This window comes from Brachyhypopomus gauderio, unplaced genomic scaffold, assembly GCF_052324685.1.
Source record: "Brachyhypopomus gauderio isolate BG-103 unplaced genomic scaffold, BGAUD_0.2 sc280, whole genome shotgun sequence".
NCBI lineage: Eukaryota > Metazoa > Chordata > Actinopteri > Gymnotiformes > Hypopomidae > Brachyhypopomus > Brachyhypopomus gauderio.
In genome coordinates this window covers 108,564-126,063 of record NW_027507101.1, presented here as the reverse complement: position 1 = coordinate 126,063, position 17,500 = coordinate 108,564, and the positions used below count along the sequence as shown (strand labels likewise).

The 17,500-nt window shown below is 46.8% G+C and overlaps 1 pseudogene across 1 annotated transcript; it reads left to right on the top strand.

The window, feature by feature from the left end:
• The first annotated feature begins 5,306 nt into the window (after positions 1–5,306).
• LOC143504520 (ephrin-B2a-like) lies at positions 5,307–10,379 on the top strand (annotated as a pseudogene). Its single transcript, XR_013127570.1, has 3 exons — positions 5,307–5,427; positions 5,994–6,062; positions 9,548–10,379. The product of XR_013127570.1 is annotated as an ephrin-B2a-like (transcript).
• The last annotated feature ends 7,121 nt before the right edge of the window (positions 10,380–17,500 follow it).

The window sequence follows — 17,500 nt, the reverse complement described above, 5'->3', positions numbered from 1 at the left end:
CACACACACACACACACAAAACAAATATCTTTACACAGTAATGGCTTGGGACCTAACGCCTGCTTCCCCAGACTCCAAACTGCATTATGGCTCATCACAGTATTTGCTCCACAGAGATGTCCAATCTCATATAAATCTGACACATACACTCACACACACTCTCTCTCTCTCTCTCTCTCACACACACACACACACACACACACACACACACGCACCACACACACACACTCACACACTCACAATGCCATAACTAGCTATGAGGACCAAAATCTGGACTGCAGTAGTTTCAGCAATTTTATTTTATTTTTTCCCTCTTTTTTATATTAATTATGAAATTGAACGTGGAAACAGCAACATTCTGCTAATGTTACGCTGGAGAATAGCTTTTAGTGAATAAACACTTTACAACACTAGGCTGCTCTGTCTGCAGTGACAAACACTAGCATTACAACACTAGACCTGCTCTGTCTGCAGTGACGGGTTCTTAACTGACCTCAGAGCAGCTGGCAGTGGTAATGAATGTGTCTGATACACTGAGCTGCTCGTCTAAAAGCAGCCTAAAGGTACACAACGTTTTCTCCTCAACAGAGTTGAGTGTGATGCTGTAAAAGAGACAACATAAAAATCAACAAACTTATCAGCTGCTGTTAATGCTTGACTTGATACTTGATTAATAAAAAGTCTTTGATGACACCGTTTGTTTCAAAATGATGGTTTCTTAGGGTTTTATGATAGCAGATCATTTTACAAAAAAAAACGTGCAGATAAGGAGAACCTACTTCTAGACTACGTATAGCTAAAGACCACATACTAGTATACTACTACGCTATGAAATAAGAGTTACAAGGACAAGTTTTAGTATGTATTGTCATTTGAAAATAATAATAACTAAAGATATAAAATCATTATTTAATTACTGAACGTTAAATATTTGCCTAAATAAAAATGGTAACTTGAGAAAAAGCTGTTTATGTAAAAATAATTGATGAAAACATGAAAAACCTAAAAAACATTGGCCGCCCTACATATTTAGTGTTCCCTGTTTAAAAGTCATAGTCTGAGTAGTTTGAAGACCTGAACGTATGTTATGGTGAACACAGTGAAGCAGTAGACAGCAGTGGTCGGGGAGGATTTTTGGTTTATGTGAATTATATATCTGCAGTTTGGACCAGAGGTTTTGACCCTGGTTAGGGCCCTACACACACACACACACACACACACACACACACACACACACACACACACACACACACACACACACACCATGTCAGCATATACTCCCTTTATTCCTCTCCTCAGTTCTCTTTATGTTTACAAATCTTCTTTTTTTTTGCCTCAGTGCTCTAATCTCTCGTTCGTTTAAGCGCATCACACGTTTAGCTGAGTCGCCCTAAGCGGACTAAAAAAATTACTCAGCGTATTCTCCTTCCCGGGTCACGGTGACCTGGGAAAACCTCCGCCGGCACATCTGGGAGGGACATACAGAGACACGAATGCACACGCACGCGGGTGGGGCTGGTGGCATCGTGCCCACTGAGCAAGACTGATGGTGCTGCTGTTTCATTAGGGCGGTGTCTCCCTTCTCTCCGTGTGCCTCCTGCCCACCTCCATTTTATGTGCTTCTCTCTTGGTTGGGCGTAGGCGCCAGAGGAGTCGCTGTCATCCCCATCACTGCTGATCCTCAACTCCATTACTCATTCCTCCTCCCTCTCTCCTCTCCACCCAGGGTCTTGTCTGGCCCCCTCCTCCTGTCCCCTCTCTGTCCTCCTCCTCCTACTCTCTCTCTCTCTCTCTCTCTCTCTCTCTCTCTCTCTCTCTCTCTCTCTCTCTCTCTCTCTCTCTCTCTCTCTCTGCCAGACACACCTCCGCCTGCGATTGCTCTCTTAAGCCTTCACTATTCTCCCTGTTTTTTATTTTCTGTTCTACGCTGCAAGAGCAGCACCAGGAGCCAGCCTATTGCCCTCTCTCTCTTTCTCTCTCTCTCTCTCTCTCTCTCTCTCTCTCTCTCCCTCCCCCCCTCCTTGCTACCATCTCTTTTCTCTCCTCCTCTCACACATTTGCTCTTTCTACCACTTTCTGTCATCTTTTATCTCAGTCACGTCAGCAACACCTTGTCAAAGCTACACCCCCCCCCCCCCCCCACACACACACACACATCTCGCAACGCCTTTTTCTTCTTCCATCACTCCTTCCATCACTCCATTCCTTTTCTCTTTCAGTTCCTTTCTGAAAAGTTGATTTTGAAGTTGCATTACCCTGGCTGTCACACTCAGTCTAAAAACAAAAACAGAGCAAGACTCTGTGTTGCCATAGCATAGGCCATTCGCTAGGCTACATGCTAGTCGCTACGCTAGTCTATGTGCTGCGCTCAATATGCTAGTCCTAGACCTGACCGTAGGCTAGTATCTAGACTGTAGGCTGGTCTCTACAATACATGCTGGTCTGTAGACAGTGTTAACTCACATTACAGGGCTTTTGACAGGTCTTTATAGCAGGCCTACGCACCATTATCTCACAGAATTAGAATCAGTGCAACGCATTTTGAAAAGCAACACGCCTGTCCAGACAGCAGTGACCTTGTAGGCTACAGTCTCTGGCGTGGCTGCTCTGCCTTGTCCTGTGTTTCAGCCCCCTGTCCTCCGTCTGACAGTACACCTGGACAGACATATATTTGCCATGCTGGAGTGAACTGGTTGTGCCTTCATACTGATATGTATTATTGTAGTGTCATACTGAGTCACATACATGTCAAAACAAACCCACCTCGTACCTCACTTACATCTGAGCGCAGAAGGTCCAGTGCTGGGAATGTTGCGATGTTTGCAATGATGTGAAAAAGAAAAACGACCAGTCCTCAGTGGTCAGCACACCCTTTCCTTTCAAATAGGTCAATATAGCTGCCTTACATACCGCAAGTGGGTGCCAGGTCTGGAGAGTGGAACAGATTATATTACAGATTTCTACGTCAAACTGGTGAACTCTGGCGAAACAGGTTATGGACTGAACTTTGGGAGGTGGTATCATGTCCCTCTCCTGGCTGTAGGCTGCTTGTGTGGGCCGTGATGTCCTCCGTAGTCTCACACAGGAACCAAAGCTAAAGCGGTCCGAGACCAAATGATGGATTCTTTGTGCTTTTGTTTATCAAGAGACTGAAACAGCTCACCGAGATCACACAGGCAACAGACGGCCAGTTGCACCAGACACAAACGCAGACGGCCAGTTCCACCAGACACACACACAGACGCCCCAGTTCCACTAGACACACACACACACACACACACACACACACACACACAGACACGCAGCCGAGCAGTGGTTCAGCTTGCAAGGACTAAACGAAGCCCTTCATTTTTTATTTTTTATTTTTTTTGAAAGTATGACACAAATGTTCCGAATTATGCACAAAGTAAATAGAAGTGGCGCGGCGCTAATTAGCCGGTCTGCTTGTTGTGGTTGGGATTTGGTCATGGCGGAGATGCCAAAGCCCACGCTCGTGCTTTTAAACGTCTGGCCAGAGATCTGATTTACAAGCATGGCGGTGCTTCCTCGGCTAATGCTCTGCGAGTGAAACGCTGGTGGGAGTGAGCTGCTATTTCAGGTCGCATTTGGCCTGTTGCATGTTTTGCATGCAGAGGAGGCACGTGATCGCCATCTCCAATACCTGTGCAGTCAGAGGCGTCGAGAATCAACAGTGTGCTTGGAAGCCAGACAGGAGATGCCATACTGCCATACTGAGTGTTAATGATGTTAACGTCCTCTGACTCTCCCTATTAAACGACCTTGGTGAAATAGGAAATATGCCATAAATATAACTTTCTGTCAGTTTTTTCTCCTCTATATATATTTTTTCTTTTCCATGTGATCTCCTGTCTCCTTTTCTTTGTGTGTATTTGTGGCTTTCTGTGCTTGTCGGTGTGTGTGCGTGTGTGTGTGTGTGTGTGAGTTGTGTGTGTGTGTGTGTGTGTGTGTGTGTGTGTGTGTGTGTGTGTGTGTGTGTGTGTGTGTGTGTGTGTGCACGTGCGTTCGTAGTGTGCACGTGCGTTTGTGTGTGCGCGTGCGTGTGTGAGTGTTGATGTGTTTGTGTGTGTGTGTGTGTGTGTGCGAGCACTCGCGTGTGTGTTCATGTGTGTGTGTGTGTGTGAGTGTTCATGTGTTTGTGTGTGTGTTCATGTGTTTGCGTGTGTGTGTGTGTGTTCATGTGTTTGTGTATGTGTGCGTGCGTGTGTGTGCGCTCGTGTGTGTGTGTGTGTGCGCTCGTGTGTGTGTGTGTGCGCTCGTGTGTGTGTGTGTGTGTGTGCCCCTCTCCTTTTCGCTCCTCCTGCATTCACACATTGCTAAATTTATTGGCCAACATAAGAGAGTGGAGGAGAAGGAGTGAGATTGGAGGAGAAGTAGTGAGAGAGTGGAGGAGAAGTAGTGAGAGAGTGGAGGAGAAGGAGTGAGAGAGTGGAGGAGAAGGAGTGAGATTGGAGGAGAAGTAGTGAGAGAGTGGAGGAGAAGGAGTGAGAGAGGTGTGAATGTTTCTTCACACCCCTCCTGCCCTTTTCATTGGCTGAGATGTTATTCCACAGCCTGGAGCTGCACAGGAGATAGGGGCGATTTATGATTTCTCTCTAAATAGCAAAAAAGTAGGATTTTCCTCCTGAGACCCTTTGATGGAGAGAACGAATAAAAAAGAGAGAGAGAGAGACATTTTCGTCTCTTTTCATTCCTCATCTTTCCATCCTTCAGTAAATAAGAACAGAGTTCATGGTTATATGAAGTGCAATCTCTCTCACATACAGATTTATACTTGCACACACACACACACACACACACACACACACGCACACACACACGCATGCGCACACGCATGCGCACTCTCACTTGCTCTCATTGAGATGGCAGACTGTGTTACCAAGGACAGGGAGTCCTAAGCTGTGGTGGACTCTGCTTCACACACCTGCTGGTCCTGACCTCGCCTCACACACCTGTAGATCCTGACCCCACCTCACACACCTGCTGGTCCTGACCTCGCCTCACACACCTGTCTTCCAGCCAATTCACTGACGTGTGTGTGTGACCAGGGACGATGCATTATGATGTTAAATGGCCTCCAGAGAGGTTGAGAACAAGGCTGCGTGAGCACTGTGCCGCACTCTGCACTGGGCCATTTCTGTTGGAGACGAAGGACTTCTAAGCAAAACCGAGTGTGTGTGTGTGTGTGTGTGTGTGTGTGTGTGTGTGTGTGTGTGTGTGTGTGTGTGTGTGTGTGTGTGTGTGTGTGTGTGTGTGTGTGTGTGTGTGTACTTTATTCATTTTCATCTCTCACTGTGTCCTGCTCTTCTTCCTCAGCTACATCAGACGGTACGCGTCAGGGTCTGGAGAGCATGAGAGGGGGAGTGTGTGCCACACAGGGCATGAAGGTGGTGCTTAAAGTGGGACAGAGTGAGTACACACACACACACACACACAAATCAATGTTGTAAATTATGTCAATGAATAAGGTACATCAATTTAAAAAACAAAGTATCCTATTTTGCTCTCTCTCTCTCTCTCTCTCTCACTCACTCACTTCTCTCACTCTTCCTTTCTTTCTCTCTGTCTCTCTGTTTGTCTGCTTTGCGGCTAAAAGGTCAAGTCTTGTTTTGTTTGTCATCTAAATAAATGCCTGGTGCAGATTTCTGATGAGATACGCCATCCAAACCCCCATACACTTATGTGTACATGTGACATGCTGTACTGAAAAAAAAATAACATGATTATCCCTCATAAGTTCACGAGGGCTGCGGGTGAACTAATCTGATGGGCAGGAGACACCTGTACCACTGCCGTCCTATTCTTAAGCATGAACTGATGGGTGAAGCCTCTCAGAGACCCTTGGGAAACGTATCTCTACCATCGCGAGAGATTCGAGTTTGTCTGGGCTTTGCTTGTGGGTCAAACAGGCCTAATTCGGAACTCTCAGAACCATATAAAGTTCTATTTGAAAGCCTTTCGTTGTATTTCCACAGGTCCCTATGGACTGCCTCCGAAGCCTGCCAAACCCGACCAGGCGGGCCGTACCAACAACCGAAATCCAGGTAAACCCTTCTGAGTGGAAACCCAGGTTATGAGATAAATATTATATCCCGAACGTACAGGCCAGATACGTGCAACACGGAGTGCTAAAGCCCCGAAATGTCTCCTGGACTCGGAGAGAAAGGCAGAAAGATGCGACAGATGGCAAGAGGGAAGGAGAGCTGGCACTGGGGTTCTGTTTGATATATTCCATCCCTCTGTTCTTCCTCTCTTCCTCTCGTAACTGCTGTTTTTCCTCTTTCTCCCTTTCTCCTTGTGTCTCTCTTCTCTCCTCCTTTCTCCCTGACCCCCCCTCCCCGTTCTGGGCTAGCCCTGTGAGGCCAGTGCTGGAGGCAGTGTAAGCCTTGATAATGGCCGCCCTGGGAGAGGAGAGGGCTACAGGGAGGAGTGGGGAGCCATTTCAAAGAGTTATTAGTGCTGTTAGTTTGGCGGCCCGGTTTCTGTTGGTCCGGAGAGATGGGGGGGAGGGAGAGAGGGACAGACCAAGATAGAGAGGGAGAGGGAGAGAGAGGGAGAGTCAGAAGGGGAGGATAGAGGGAGGTGAGGAGCAGGAGAGAGAGGAGTGAGGTGATGATTACTCATTCTTTGGACGAGTTTGTTCTCTCAAGAACATCTCGAACTGTTCCTTATCTCTTATTTCCCCCCCTCCACACACACACACACACACACACACACACACACACACACAGAATCACAGTGTCGAGTTGCACAAGCACATACACATCGACGCAGACACACAGACACTCATTGACACTACTGGCTCTCTCTCTCTCTCTCTCTCTCTCTCTCACACATACACACACACACACACACACACACACACACACACACACACACACACACACTTGTCTCTCTTGCTGTTGTGACTTGTGTGTGGTGAAACGTTGGGCGAGGCAGAGATGTGAGTGTGAGCTGTGGTAGGGCAGACGGCTTCCGGGCCTGCTGGGGAGCTCAAGTGATGGGTTAGAACATTAGTGTGTGGGGGGAGAGAGGCACAACGACCCCATTCCACTCCGCGAAAGGAGAAATGACAACAAACCACAGTGAACAGAGGGCCTCTCTCTGTCTCTCTCTCTCTCTGTCCTTCTCTGTCTATCTCTCTGTCCCTCTCTGCCTCTCTCTGTCCCTTTCTGTCTATCTATCTGTCCTTCTCTGTCTATCTCTCTGTCCCTTTCTGTCTATCTCTCTGTCTCTCTCTGTCTCTGTCTGTCTCTCTCTCTCTGAATGTCTCTCTCTTTCTCTCTCTCTCTCTCTCTCTTTCTCTGAGAGGTCATTGCAAGCACAATAACAGCATCAGAGTCAGAGCCACAATGAGGGGAGGACAGATGGAAGAAAGGAGAAACCAGGAGAGAGAGGGAGAGTGGAGAGAGAGGAGAAACCAGGAGAGAGATGAGAAACCAGGAGAGAGAGGGAGAGTGGAGAGAGAGGAGAAACCAGGAGAGAGAGGGAGAGTGGAGAGAGAGGAGAAACCAGGAGAGAGAGGGAGAGTGGAGAGAGAGGAGAAACCAGGAGAGAGAGGGAGAGTGGAGAGAGAGGAGAAACCAGGAGAGAGAGGGAGAGTGGAGAGAGAGGAGAAACCAGGAGAGAGAGGGAGAGTGGAGAGAGAGGAGAAACCAGGAGAGAGAGGGAGAGTGGAGAGAGAGGAGAAACCAGGAGAGAGATGAGAAACCAGGAGAGAGAGGGAGAGTGGAGAGAGAGGAGAAACCAGGAGAGAGAGGGAGAGTGGAGAGAGAGGAGAAACCAGGAGAGAGATGAGAAACCAGGAGAGAGAGGGAGAGTGGAGAGAGAGGAGAAACCAGGAGAGAGATGAGAAACCAGGAGAGAGAGGGAGAGTGGAGAGAGAGGAGAAACCAGGAGAGAGAGGGAGAGTGGAGAGAGAGGAGAAACCAGGAGAGAGATGAGAAACCAGGAGAGAGAGGGAGAGTGGAGAGAGAGGAGAAACCAGGAGAGAGATGAGAAACCAGGAGAGAGAGGGAGAGTAGAGAGAGAATATAAGAGGAGAGAGTGTGCGGAAGAGCAAGGAAATGAGAGGAATTGTGCTCAGAATAATGATGGACCAATTGAACACTTCTGCAGACAGATCCCCAGTATTACTGACCAATCCCTCGCCCGGCTGGAGCTCTCGCTGTCACTCTGGCAACCAGACACACACACACACACACACACACACACACACACACACACACACACACACACACACACACACACACACACACGCACACACACACACTCACACACACATACATGTACACCTAGAACATAACTAAGCCAAATTGTGACCACAAGGCAGCTGCTGTTTGGCCGTTGGCCGTTGCGGCTGTATGGTGAGCGTGTAATTAGCTAACATCTAATGTTATGGTGGTCTAACCTTGATGTTGACCACATTCCACAACGCTGGTCACTTCAGCCATCTGGTAAAGGAGGCAGAAGCCGTCCCAGGAGGCCGAGGGCTATTGCTCATTATCAATGAGACGTGCTGTATTTTCTTAGCGTAATCTGCGGTGGAGCTTGGCGCACACACGCCTGGACCACTGCGTCTCATCTGGGTGTGTGTGCAATCGCCAGCCCCCAACACACACACACATACACACACACACACACACACAAATCCATGGTGGAATTAGCCTGGATATCGAGCGTGACATCATCATTCCTTTCTTGCTGTGATTTCACAGCTTTAATTGATCACTTGAACATGTTTTAAAATTCAGTGTAATTATGAACAAATAAATAAGCATGAAACTAAGGTGGCTCAGTAATCATGCAGTTCGGTGTGTGTGTGTGTGTGTGTGTGTGTGTGTGTGTGTGTGTGTGTGTGTGTGTGTGTATATGTGTGAATGCATGTGGGTGTAATATTCCATTTGGTTTTGAACCTGGGGGGTCTGGTGGACATAAAACCTATACAGTTTAGTGTTTCCTCTGGCATAATAACCCTGATTTATATCCATGCAGGGATCATTAGCCAACAACCTTAAACAGGGAACTCCTGCTTGTATTTGGGGGTTTTGTTAAGTGTTTGACAAACTGGTGTCATTACAGTTTCAAAGAACTGGGAAAGCCTTTTCAAATTGGTTCATTTCTATTGCTTTATTTCTACTGGTTCGTTGCTATTGGTTAAAAGTGTTCCTTTGCCAGACAGAGGGTGTTATCAGCAGGGAACTAGAGCGCTGCCTTCATGAAGCATCTGTAACTGTAGAAACACCCCGTCAGGCTCAGTAGTTCAGCTTCCACAATACTGGAGGGTTACCAACTAAATACATATACAAAATCTTTTAAAACATCCTCAGCTTTTTGTTATCAAATATGTAATGGCAAATTGTACATTGATGTATGATTGTGTATAAGACTGCAAAATGTAATATTCTGAATAATGAATTAAAATTAAAAAAAGTTATATTTTGAAATAACTGAAATTGCAAAAAAGTTGCAAATGAAAATGCAAATGCAAAACTTGTTTTGTTACTTAAATTCTCCTCTCATTCCTCAGGGGTCACTGGGAACACTACATTTCCCAGAGTGCCTGGGGGAGGAGGGGCAGCAGGCGGAGAGAACGGCCCTCTCCCTGCCTCTAACATCGCCGTCATCGCTGGGGCGGCCGGAGGCTCCGCCTTCCTCCTGCTCGTCACCGCGGTGATCTGCGTAGTGTGCTACCGCCGGCGACACTCAAAGCATTCCGAATCGCACCACCCCCCCCCTCTCCCTCTCCTCCCTCACCTCCCCCAAACGAGGGGGTGGAGGCAGCGGCGCCGGGGGCAACAACAATGGTTCGGAACCCAGTGACATCATCATCCCTCTGCGGACTTCGGACTCTGCCTACTGCCCGCACTACGAGAAGGTGAGCGGGGACTACGGACACCCCGTCTATATCGTCCAGGAGATGCCGCCCCAGAGCCCTGCCAACATCTACTACAAAGTATGAGGACAGTGTCTCTGTCCCTGGCAGCCCACAGAAACAAGACCTTGCCACCCTCACCTTCTACCTACACCGTAACAGTATAAACTGACCTGCTCCCTGGTCTACAGTCAGAACCTGTGACTGTGGCACCTTCAAGCCCTGTGATTGGACCCCATCTCTCTCTCACACACACACACACATACACACACTAACACACACACACAATCACTGACTGTTGTGTTGGTCGAGGGCTGTATATTGAGAGGACGTCGTGGTGTAAGGTCTTCTCACTCCCTCTTCTTTCAGAGTGATGAAGCTCTCCTAAAGTTCATCTAGACCCTTTGGAGTAAAAAAAAAAAACAAAAAACAAACAAACGAAACGACCCAGAATGGATCTATTACTTCCTGAGGCGTCTATGAGCAACACCCCAGAACCTTATCCTTTGTGATTTATTGGCAAAAACAAAACAAAAAATAAGACTGAAAGTAAAACTCTTTCAATTTGTCCAATTTTGACCAATGTCATGTGAACTCGAACATTACAATAACTCACAAATAGCAGTTTAGTTTGTTTGTTTGTGTTTGCTATTCCTCTGATAACGGGAGGTTCAGTCCTCTGGCTTAGCCAATCATAGCCCAGTGCTCACATCACATGACCCAAGGCCCTGTGTTTGATTGGAGGAGTCATAGTGGCATTGAAAATCTTGTATATTTTAATAACGTGCGTTCTTTGTGAGTGTGTAGGTTAATAATTATGACACTGCTGTTGCACAGAAGTGCGTGGGCATGTTGTGTGCTTCAGTCGCAGTGTGTGAGTGTTTCAGTGCGTTTCAGTGAGTGTGTTTCAGTGTGTATCAGTGAGAGAGCATTGTACTTGATTGAATGTGTGTTAGACTGTTTCAAAACCAAAACACAAAAAATGGGTGAAAATCAAGGGTTTTTTTGTTTGTTTGTTTGTTTTTTGTTTGTTTGTTTTGTTTTTATCGCTTTCATGACATATAGATTATAATTATATATGAATATGCGGCAAAATAATTTCTAGATGTCTTTAAAATGACATTTCAGTTGCTAGGCTCTTTTTTATTCACAATTTCTTTTCTTGGCTTTCCAAAGTGCTGACCCTGTTTCTCCCCTTTTGTATTCTAAATTAATTTAATCGTTTTATTTTCTTTTGCAAGCCGAAGTCCTTTTCCTCATCTCTCCCTACTCATTCCCCATTTCCCAGGAGACTTCATTCTCCATGTATATTTTTATAGCTCCTACTATGATGTAGTTTTGAAGTTAGACCTCGTTTGTAAAAGTGTTGAGGTAGAGGAACAATCTCAGAAAGGTTTTTAAAAATGTGCGAAGACACTCTTTTTTTTTTTTTTTTTTTACAAAAAGAGGGGTGAAAACAAGGAAGGAATATGGGTTGGGAACCCTGTCTGTGGGGCGGAAGAGTGATGAGCACAGAACTTTCTGGAAACGAGAAACAGGAACACGCTAAAAACGTAATGAGAGAAAAGTATGAGGAGGTGAAGGACCCTTGAAGGATGGCACAGCGGAAAGGGATGAAGGGACTGGGTAGGAGTGAGAGAGGAAGGGGGGAAGGAGAGAGGGAACAGACGAGCTGGCTTTACATTCATCTGAGAGGGAAACCAGGCTGAGGAAGCCACGGAGGTATTCTCAGCTACACAGAGACACAGGACTGCCAGGCAGAGGAGAGGGCTTTTCGTTTTCCGATGGATGGATGGATAGAAATAGTCATTCATACATTCACTCACGTTTTTCTTTTGTCTCAAGAAGTGAGCTGGAAATATGTGAGATTCGTTGAAAATTCTTTCAGTCCCTCACAATGCGCCTTAGTGTAGTATGATGCACACAAGAACTCACACACATAGATACACCTACACACACACACGCATGCAAGTATGCACAGACACACATTTGACACCCTCAGAAAATGAGAATGTACTTGAAAGTCTTTCAAGAAGCTCACTCATAAATACATAAACACACACACACACACACACACACACACACACACACACACACACACACACACACACAGTGCACAATCTGAATCCATCTTGGTCAGGCACATGGATACTGATTACCTCAACAAGTGAATTCTGATTGGAGCCTTTCTCTCTCTCTCTCTCTCTCTCTCTCTCTCTCTCTCTCTCTCTCTCTCTCTCTCTCTGATTGCACTTGTGCAGTTCTGGGACTAGATGAGAAACACATAGTGTGTGTGTGTGTTTCTCTGATTGTGCCAATAAGAGTCTCTGTATGTTCTTTTATGTTGTTGTTTGTGGGTGGGTGTGTCCATGGCACAGTGTGGTTGCTAAGGTACGATGTGCTACTGCTGGGCTTTACCTAATCAACATGTGGTGTTTCTCTGGCTTTTTTGTGTAAAACTGGGATGACACTGAGGGCCTCACATACATACATGAAAGATACAAACACACACATGCACACACACACACACACACACACACACACACACACACACACACACACGCACGCACGCAGGCTACCAAATACATAAACATTTAGGTATGACACCACTTTGTTGTGTGCTTAGTGCACAAAGCAGGAATACAACATGTTTAAAACTTTTATATGGAACATGCAGAGTTCTGATTTGAGTGCTTCTAAGTTCTTCTTGTGTAACACTGCAGTGCGTAAACAACATTGTTTTTGTGTCATGTCGATATTCTCTGTTAACACTTCACCACCGAGTTGGCCACATGTCAGTGTTATTTTCCTGTTATGTGACAAAACAATATGGTGCATTTCTTTGCCACTGTCTGTAGGTATCGGAGACATTCTTCGCTGGTCAACTTAAAATTTTCCGTTGGTTCCGAACGAATTTCATTGCAAACGCCTGCTTCTCGTGTGCCGCGTCTCGCGCGCCCCGGCCGTGCCTGGTCGGAGCCGTCGGAGCAGGTCTGCGCTTGACGTGCCTCCACCCGGACTGGAGGTGGAGAGCACGTTCAGCTGACGGGAGGTCTGGCAGGGTCAGGGAGGCAGCCGCGGTGCGGGAGGCTCACGTGGCCACGTCTGGACCGTGCCCCCCCCCCCCCCCCCCCCACCCATCCAGCCCCTCACGTCGGCCGCTATGTCTCTGCACCTCTGCTTGCCGTGTGCCCCCCCCCCCTCCTCCATGCCCTGGGCTCTGTATTTTGCAAGCGAACTAAAGCGAAGGAGAGAGGGAGGGAGAGAGGCGCGGGTGGTGTTTCTAGAGAACGCTTCGGTGCGTGTGTGTGTGTGTATACGTGTTTCTCTGTGCCAGTAGCCAGTGAGTGACGGCCATTCGAAGGACCTTCCATCCTCTCCCGTTGCTGTGTTGAGACTTTTGTGGGACGCTGCATTTGTGTGTGAGATGTTTTCCTTTTGCGGTGTCCATCCTCCCATCCTGCCCTCTCCCTCTCTTTTGTCATCCCCCCATCCCCCCCACCCCATACACACCTCTTGAGAGGTTAAAACAACTAGTACATTCCTTTGAAGAAATGTTGATTAAAAAATGACAAAATTGTTTAAGCACCATTCTTTGATCTTGTATTATTTTTCTGTTTGTATATATGTATGTATGTGAGTCTGTGTGTGTGTGTGTGTGTGTGCGCGCGAGCATGATGGGATACACATTCAAATAAATCACTTACTTGTTTTATATTTAATTGATTAATAAGCGTTGATTTGGTCCTCTACTAAAATTAACTGAAAAATGAAAGCAAAGCGATCCAGCTACACCATCTGTCTAAATCTGCTCATTTCCCACCAAAGCAAACAGAAGTTTTTTGTTATTGCTCTTTCAAAAGTTCAAATCTGCCAAAAATCTGATTCCTGGTTCTCCATACAGCAAAAAAAAAAGTTTTTTAAGACTGTTACAGTTGCTATCTGGTGTATCCCTCTCCTGCTGAACCATAATAATATAAGAGAAGAAACAAACAGGTTTTTGCCATCTGGTGACATTTTACATGGGACCCGAATCTGATTTAGTATCCAGAAAGAACATAAATAAAAAAGGCAAAGTACAATAATAAATGAACTGTAGTGAATATACCAGTCATTATGATCTCTTTCCGAGGGCGTACACGGGGGCCGAGGGGTGTGGCCTCTTTCTAGGTCTTTTGACAGCCTTGCTCTGTGTGTGCTTGGAAGCAAGGAGGTGTTCGCTGAGATGTGTAATATGATGCAAAGAGCACCATATGCCAATGGGCTCTTAGTGTATGGAAATAATAATAATGTTTGCTGGGAGCTAACGGGGGCTGAGCCAGGCCCAGATCAGACACACACACACACACACACACACACACACACACACGCACGCACGCACACACACACACACACACACACACCGAACATTCACTCAGCATCCTGTGGTGATCATTACTTGGTGATCATTTATCTCCAGATGCACTCATGTTCTGATGATGACTATTGATGATGACTGGGCTGATGGCTACCATATGCAGGAAATATACACACAGTCATTTGCACATACCCTCACACACACACCCTTTGGTACCTTTGGCACAGCGTTACATTTACACTCACTTTGTCAGTCTGCACACACATCCACACGTTTGTCCTCACATGCACTATTTTTTTGAACCTAGCAACAATAACCAGAATGACTTTACTGACTACTTAATAAATTGCCTCTGTGTTCCTTTAAAAATGGGGGAGGGGTAAAAACTCATCTAAAACTTTGCCCTGAAGTGAAATGAACTGAGATAATCCTGCTTAATCAGATTTAGGCAGGTTTCTGCAGCGAGTCTCCACAGCTAAAAATCAGGACCGGCCCACTTGACTTAATGTCACCACGGGAACCATAAGGCCATGTTGCTATGGGGACCTTTGCTGAAGGGGAGGGGTGTGTTTCTGCCTGGCTGTAATTTGACCATTTCAAAAGGTGCTTGGCCATCTGCATATCAAACAGCAAAGATGAGAAAAAGCAGGACCCCGTAATGGCCCTGAATGGGCATGGGGGGGGGCACATCATGAAGAGCCTCACACTTCCTTCTCCAAAATGACGGGAGAAAGTCCAGATGGAGAAAGGTGGAGGCTGAAAGTCAACTTTCTCTCTGTCTCTCTGTCTCTCTCTCTCTCTCTCTCTCTCTCTCTCTCTCTCTCTCTCTCTCTCTCTCTCTCTCTCTCTCTGATTGCACCTGTAGGCGGTGGTGACAGGGAGAGACTGATGAAAAGACGAGTGTGTAAGTAGTCACCAGGAGTTTCTCTCCTCCCTAATCTCTCCTTCTCTCACAGACCGGCCACTGATTCCTCACTTATTTTTCTCTTTCATTCTCTCCCTCCCTTCATTTCTTCTCTCCCCCTCGCCATATTTTCCTCTCATTCAGTCTTTCTGTCTCTCACCCTGAATCTCACTTTCCCTTTTCTTGTTCTCTTCATTGCTCCCTCCCTCCCTCTCTCCCTCCCTCCCTTTCCTTGAGCGAGAAAAACAAACCAGACTGCTACAGTTAATAGCAGGCCTGATGACAGGCACAGCTGGGATTGGTAAAAATGGAACTGATAAAGCAAGTGACAGAACAAGAAAGGGAGAGACCGATTGAGTACAGAGAGAGGAGGGAGGGAGGGAGGGGGATGGAGGGATGGAGGGAGGGAGGGGGGAGGGAGCGTTTGCATAGTTTGCTAGCGGCTACATTGGTGTTAATTTCAGATGATTAGCCTGCGACTATTACTCTGTGATATCACAGACGTCTCTGATTACAACGATGTCAGACATGCAATCTTGTGTTCCCTCGTATGTCTTAGGCATTCATTCTTCCCACCCGTAAATATACGAACGCACTCAACCTCCACACACACAGGCCCCCCAGGCCCTCTGTAAGAGAGGCTCGGAGTCTCGCGGTGATTCGTGGAACGTTCTCTGCCCTCAGTCAAAGGTTCTCCAGAATGTGTCCCAACAAGTGGAGAGTGCTGAAACGTTTCTCACCTGTTCACTCCGCTGTGACCTCACAGGCAGCCAGGTATAGGAAGAGCCATATAAGGACGCTAGCAAGCTGATACCTCGAACCTGTAGGAACAGAGCGGGCTTGCTGTGTCTGTCATGGCCAGATTAGGAACATGCCCGTGCCTCTCCCGGAAAAACCAAAAAGGTGAATCATTAATTTACAGTAAGTAGCACTGCAATGCCACCGGGGAAGCAATTCAGATGTCCTCTCAGATTGGGCTGGTAGTGTTTCAGATTGGGCTGGTAGTGTTTCAGATTGGGCTGGTAGTGTTTCAGATTGGGCTGGTAGTGTTTCAGATTGGACTGGTAGCCTCTCAGATTGGACTGGTAGCCTCTCAGATTGGACTGGTAGCCTCTCAGATTGGACTGGTAGCCTCTCCGATTGGTCTGGTAGTGCCTGAGATTGGGCCACTAGCCTCTCAGATTGTGCCTGTAGTGTCTCGGATTGGGCTGGTACTGTCTCAGATTGGGCCGCTGGCCTCTCAGATTGTGCCAGTAGTATCTCAGATTATGACAGTAGTGTCTCGGATTGTGCCAATAGTGTCTCAGATTGGGCTGCTAGCCTCTCTGATTATGCCGGATTGGGCTGGTAGTGTCTCATATTGGGCTGGTAGTGTCTCATATTGGGCTGGTAATGTCTCGTATTGGGCTGGTAGTGTCTCATATTGGGCTGGTAGTGTCTCATATTGGGCTGGTATTGTCTCATATTGGGCTGGTATTGTCTCATATTGGGCTGGTAGTGTCTCATATTGGGCTGGTATTGTCTCATATTGGGCTGGTAGTGTCTCATATTGGGCTGGTATTGTCTCATATTGGGCTGGTATTGTCTCATATTGGGCTGGTAACCTCTCAGATTGGGCTGCTTATGTCTAACACTGGGCTACTTCAACGGCTTTCTAAGAACAACAACACAGCACATAACAGGACTGGCCTCTCGTTTCATGGTCAGCAGATGGGCTGGGAGGACAGATCCTGCTTCAGCGGCCGAGACTTTACCCAGCACTTATTACTGAGAAAAGTGGAGTCTGTCTGTCTGTCTGTCTGTCTGTCTTACTGTCTTACTGTCTTACTTTCTTTGCAATAGTAACAGGGTTAAAATGTACCAGGCCACTGTAGACAGCCTGCATGGTAAAGCAGTTTGTATTTCTGTCTTTCAGAGTGGGCCTTCTGCTCTCCTGCACCGATGCTTCCTGCTCAGTGTTTCACTGTTCGAGGTTTCGCTCCGATGCCCACTGCACTCGGGCCAGCGCCACTCTGCTCTGGGTCCTTCCACTGTGAAGCCTTGCTTTATGGTCACTGACCTGAAAACAGTTTTAGCACTTTCTGCTTTAGCACCCCCAGCACACTGGCATTCTACAGATGCCACACACACACAAATGAATACAAGATTCTCTTTTTTTTTTTGGCTTTTTTTTTTTTTGTTTTTTGGCTGTTTTTGCCCATGTTGTTGTTTTTTTTGCAGGAACTTATGTTTGGTACGGGGTGTAAAGACGTGAAAGAGACCAGGAAAAGCACCAGATCTTGCTGATGCGGGGACACACACCCAAAAGCACATGCCCTTTGACACTCATCACGGACAATAAGGGACC